Raw genomic sequence first — 6,659 nt, forward strand, 5'->3', positions numbered from 1 at the left:
GTTCCTTGGAATTAGAAACTGCACCACTATTATCACAATACAGAGTAATAGGCAGGTACATATTTGGAACAACTTCCAAATCTGTCAGGAACTTGCGGAGCCATACTGTTTCTTTAGCTGCTTCGCATGCGGCTACATATTCCGCTTCCATCGTGGAGTTAGCTATACAAATTTGTTTAATGCTTCTTCACACTATAACTCCTCCGTTAAGAGTGAAAACTGATCCTGAGGTAGATTTCCTGGAATCTACGTCAATATGAAAATCATAATCAATGTACCCTATAAGGATCAAATCATTAGGTCCATATACAAGCGTATAATTCTTCATTCTTCTGAGATACTTAGGGATGTTTTTAATAGTCGTCCACTGATTGTGGCCCGGTTTAGATTGGAACCTGCTAACGATTCCAACTGCAAAGCATATGTCAGGACGTGTACACAACATAGCATATATCAGACTTCCAACTACTGATGCATATGGAATTCTTTTCATTTCCTCAACTTCTTGAGGTGTCTTAGGAGACTGTTCCTTTAACAAATGAACTCCATGTCTAAAAGGTAACATACCCTTTTTGGAATTTTACATATTATATCTTGACAACATTTTATCAATATAAGATACCTGAGATAGTGTTAAGGTTATGTTTTTTCGATTTCGAAAAATCTAAATCCTAAGAACATATTGAGCATCTCCTAAATCTTTCATTTGAAATTGTGATGCTAACCATCTCTTTACGTCAGTAAGGTAACTTGTCTCATTCCCAATGAGCAAGATATCATCAACATAAAGGACCAAGTATACTATAGTTTTGTTGACTATCTTCTTGTATACACAAGGTTCGTCAATATTCTGTTCAAAGCCATAAGATTTTATCATAGTGTTAAATCTTATATTCTAGGATCTAGAAGCTTGATTCAACCCATAAATAGATCTCTTAAGCTTACAAACCTTTTGTTCTTGACCTTGTTTAATGAACCCTTTTGGTTGAGACATAAAAATACCTTCATCAAGATGGTCATTCAAAAAAACTGTCTTGACATCCATTTGCCATATTTCATAGTCATAATATGCGACAATGGATAAGAGTATTCTTATTAATTTTATCATAGCAACAGTTGAGAAGGTTTCTTCATAGTCAATCCCCTCCTTTTGGGTAAAACCTTTTGCGACGAGTCTGGCTTTATTGGTTTGCACCTTACTAGTTTGGTCTCTTTTCCTCTTGTAGTTCCATTTACAACCTATAGGTTTACCTTATGTGGTTGATCTATAAGATCCCAGAAAGAATTGAAGTACATAGACTTCATTTCTACGTCCATGGCTTTTATCTGTTGTTCTCTATCAACAGTTTCCATTGCCTATTAAAGGTCAATGGATCCTCTAGACCATCATCAAGTATTATGTCTTGGGTTTTTGTTAAACCCATGTAGCGTTCAGGTTGATGAACAATGTGATGGAGCAATAACTGTTGTTTATGGAGCTTCATCAACAACTCTTGTTGATTTATCTATAGTATCTTTGGTTATTTCTTTCAATAATAGTTTACTGTGAGGTTGAAGACTTCTAATATGATCCTCTTCCAAGAATGTAACATTTGTCGATACAAATACTTTATCTTCTTAGGTATCATAAAACAATCCTCCTTTTATTTCCTTTGGGTATCCAACAAAGAGGCATAACTTCAAACGTCATTCCAATTTCTTAGGATTTTGTACCAACACGTGTGCCGGACATCCCTAGATTCGAAAGTAATGTAAACTACTTTACATCCTTTCCATAACTCATACGGTATTTCAGAAACACTTTTTGAGGGAACCATGTTTAGAATATATATCGTAGTCTGTACTGCATACCTTCAAAAGGATTAAGGTAACTGAGCAAAACTTATCATGGATTGAACCATGTCTAACAAGGTTCGGTTTCTCCTTTTTGCAACACCATTCTGTTGTGGTGTTCCAGGTGATGTGAGTTGGGATTGAATACCATGATCTATCAAATAGTTTTGGAATTGTAAATCTATATACTCACCAACTCGATCTGATCAAAGTATTTTAATTCTTTTACCTAATAAGTTTTCTATTTCCGTCTTGAATACCCTGAACTTTTCAAGAGTTTCAGACTTGTGACTTATTAAGTAAATATAGTCATATCTAGAATAGTCATCAATAAAACTGACAAAATATTTATATCCAGCTCGTGCTCTTACATTCGTTGGACCATAAAGGTCTGAATGTATAAGTTTGAGGGATTCTTTGGCACGAAGACCTTTTCCAGTAAAAGATCTTTTAGTCATTTTCCCTCAAGACATGACTCACAAAAAGGTAAAGAACTGTCTTCTAACTGATTTAGATGACCGTTTCTTTAACTAATCTCTCAATCCTATTGAGATTCATGTGACCATGTCTAAGGTGCCAAAGATAAGTGTTAGGAGAAATCTTTCGTTTTTTGAGTTTCAGCCATTTTAAACATCTCTATATTTAAAATTGATTTTACTTCAGTTGGTTTTAACACATACAAGTTGTTCTCATGTTTAGCAGAGCAAATATGAACATCTCTTGAAAAAACGAACACTTCATTAATTTCAAAAGACACTTTATACATATTTTCAAGTAGACATGAAATGGAAATTAAGTTTCTTTTCATCTTTGGTACATAATACACATTGCATAACAAGATAAAAGAATCTCCAAAAAATAACTTGACATCTCCCACTACTTCTGCTGAAATGACTTCCCTCGTTCCCACCTTGAAAGTCATTTCATACTCTGAGAGTTGTTCCAAGAACTAGTTTCCTGTAGAAAAGCGCAAACATGGTTAGCGACTTCTGAATCTAATATCCAAGTTAAGTGAGAATTTTCCACTAAAGATGTTTAAAAAAACAAGTAAATCTGATTTATCTTGGTTTTCCTTTTCCACTTTCTTCTCAACTAAATACTTTGAGAAGTTCCATTTTCAGTGCCCGTCTTCTCCACAATGGAAATATTTTCCTTTGGGAGCCTTGTTTTTCTTTACAGTGGGTTGTATATTCCCTTTTCACTTTTTCTTCATCTGTACGTTTTTATCTTTAGATGAAGATAGGACAGACTTCTTTTTTTCAATGGGTTTCGTTCCTGATGAAGAACCCTTTAGAAATTTCTTTTGACGTGAAACAATATTTGCTTCACTCTATTATAATTTCATCATAGACTGATAAGTCTGCAGTTCATTCAGTAAAGTAGTCAATTAGTAAGTTATCTTATTCATAACAACATTCGTACGAAAAGTTAGGTAGCTCTTCAGAGACTCTAATATCATACTGACTTAGCTAGTTTCGTCTATTATAGTCCCGTGAGCTTCAGCGACATTAAAATGAACCATCATGTCTAGGACATGTTCTTAGACATTGGTTCCATCTTTCATCCTCAAGTTATAAACATATTTTATAGCCTCGTGACGAACAGAAGATGACGAGTGTCCGAACATATCCTATAATGATGCCATAATTTCACAAGTTGTGGGCATGGGATCATGCTTTTTGTTGAGCACATCAGATATACTTGCTAAGATGTAGGCCCTAGCCTTTTCATTAATCCTCATCCACCTACCATACACATCCCGAACATTTCGGTTTGCCGTCGAACTAGGAATAAGAGGACATTCCTCCGTTAACAAACCTCAAATCATCAACTATTAATACCAGGTTTAAATTTGATTTTCAATTGGAATAACCCTCTCCGTTAAACTTGTCAGAAGCTAGAAGTTGAATGATTGAGTTTGACGTACTGAAAAATGAACAAATTCTATTATTAAAGTGTACCTAAATACAATTTTTAGCAAAAACTAATAAAGTACCCATAAATCTTTATTTATTTGCAACCATACTAAAGTGATTTAGAATAAGTGCTACCTGAGGCAATCAAATATTCCTTCACTAAAGCAAGACATTATTGACTAAATACTGTCTCCAGAATAAATCATATTCTGACAGTCATTTAGCTATCATTCTTTGATCAAGAACTTACTAACACTTAGTAATTCTGTAAGTGTGACCCGCCATTTTCAGATCCTATAGAATTGTATGAACATGCCCTCAAATTGGAAGACAATGCGCAAGACGGAACTATAAGACCCCATTCATTTCTGAAGCTTGGGTTGTTCCGAATCCTGTGTTACAATCCTCAGAAGGGATCGTCACTGTTAACGACTAGCTAGTGCCACCTAAAAACGACAATAGTCGTAATGTAGGAATCTCATGGTTCAAACTAATGGAGGAGACCGTAGGATATATTGACACATTTCTTTCAGCCATTTACTATGAACTGCTTCCTTCATTCACCTTGTTATCGATCCATGCAAACAGTTTTCGGATGGAGCAAACGAGGTAAAATCAACACGAAGTTGAGCATGGATCTCACGGTGTCAACTCTTGAGGAGTGAGAGCTAAAAACGATATATCATATATATTTTTAATCTCCCACTGAAGTATTCTAAAAGGTTTGGGTATTGCTTAACTTAGGTTTATTATGACTATTTTTTAAACAACCTAAGTTTATGTGTTTATCATCCCAGTATAACATTTATATCTGGATTTAACCTACGATATCTAGGGTAAAACTAATTTTATACCTCACACCGGTCACGCTTGCTCATAAAACTGGTTATCAATGCTCATTATTTCAGTTATAATTCTTAGATAGGAGGTGTTGCGTAAACCGTCAACTTAAGTACCAACCTTAGACAGGATTGTGAACTGATTGAGTTTGTAACTAAATTTTATAAGATAACGACCTATTTTAACTATTAAAACAAGTTGTTAACCTAAGTAAGTATGTTTTTTTTTTTTTTTTTGTTATGGATTTTAATGTCTAAATCATTTTTATAACAAATAAAAAATTTAGACATGCTAAAAATCCATAACATACATCAAAGACATTCAACTTTTAACATAACCTTTATATTAAAACTATTGAAATACTATACATGTATACTATATATTATAATAATTTTATAACATACTTTAATGCATGTAATATGCTTCCTATGGTGGGATTTTAATTCTACATGGCAAACTTTATACATATACAAAAGAAACTAATTATAACATACACCAAATGCATAAATAATTAAACATAAAACTGATATGAATTTTAGTTCTGGCATTTTAAAGCAAATAAAAGTATAACTATTACATAAAACAACAAAACCAACTTAAAAAACTTCTGGATCGCTCAAACTGCCTTGAACCAGGAAAAACTCATCGAGTATCAGCAAGCAACCAATATCAAGTATGCTAATATGCATCGAGTAGGACATTGAGCATCTATGAACATAAAAATTTCACAAAAATAACATCGAGTAGATGCCATCGACCATCGAGTAAAGCATCTAGCATCGAGTATCGAGTATTTCATGAAATATCATCGAGTAGGTGTAATGATTACCATCGAGTGCGGTATCGAGCATTGAGTATTTCATGAAATATCATCGAGTAAATGCATTGTGTATCATCAAGTATGGCATCGTGCATCGATTATTTCATAAAATTTCATCTAGAATGCCATCGAGTATCCCATCGAGCATCGAGTATCTAGAAGAAATTTGAATTTTCAGTTCCTGCGGCTTCTACCTTCTTCACTTCTTTCTTCAATTACATCCTAATTACAACTCTAATGATCCAAACGAATTATAGACTCTTAAACACATATTAAGGCCCATCAAACAAGAGCTAATTACTAGAGTTACAACATAATTGAAAAGACTCAAATGCCAAAACGCTGAAAAACCATATCAGTTCACGATTTTCATATAGTTCATGAAGAACATCTACTAAACTCAAATTAACAATGATTGAGTGCTTAAATCATGCTCTGATACCAATTGTAAGAGTATATTAACATGCAGTGGAGGAAAAACAGCATCAATAAGCACTATAATCATACTTAATTTGATTTTAAACATGCTTCAAAGTAATATTTACAGAAGAGAGTTTGTTGAACACAATACCTTTGAAGTATCCCCTTCAAATCCAGCTGAAATCCACGTGAAAGAGCTTCAACCTTCAAGTAGACAACTACCATGATCTTCTCTACTATTCTTTTACAAGGATTGTGTAGTGGAAACACTGAATTGAGCTAGAAGTATACAAGATATGAAGAGGGATAGGTGTTTTCTGCAGAATTTCAACTGAAGTTCTTAGTGAGTATCAATTAGAATTCAATTCAACACTTCAATTTATAGAGCTTAGACCATGCAAATATATGGTTTGCATGAAGGGCAACTCCTACTTGATTGAGAAAATGGAGAAATGAATAAGGTGGTTGAAGATTTAGTGGAGATTTCCAACATTTTGTAAATCTCCACTTTGAAAACTATTTTCAAAAGGTTTTTTCACAAAATGATTTCAAAAATCAGTTTTGTAAATTAAATCTATTTAATTAGTTTCATAAAATTAATTCAAATAATTAATTTTTAAATATAATTAATTAATTAAACTTTTTAATTAAAAATAATTTAGGGGGTGTTTGATAAATGGGTATGAGTTGAGTTGAGTTGGGTGGGTATTTATTACCCATGTTTGTTAAGCCCATAAAGAAAACCTATGGGTTATTAAAATCCCCTTTTTTACCCACTCAAAACTCTCCTTTTTTATCCTCTCAAAACTAGGACCTTTTATATTAATATG

This window comes from Benincasa hispida, chromosome 8, assembly GCF_009727055.1.
Source record: "Benincasa hispida cultivar B227 chromosome 8, ASM972705v1, whole genome shotgun sequence".
Lineage (NCBI taxonomy): Eukaryota > Viridiplantae > Streptophyta > Magnoliopsida > Cucurbitales > Cucurbitaceae > Benincasa > Benincasa hispida.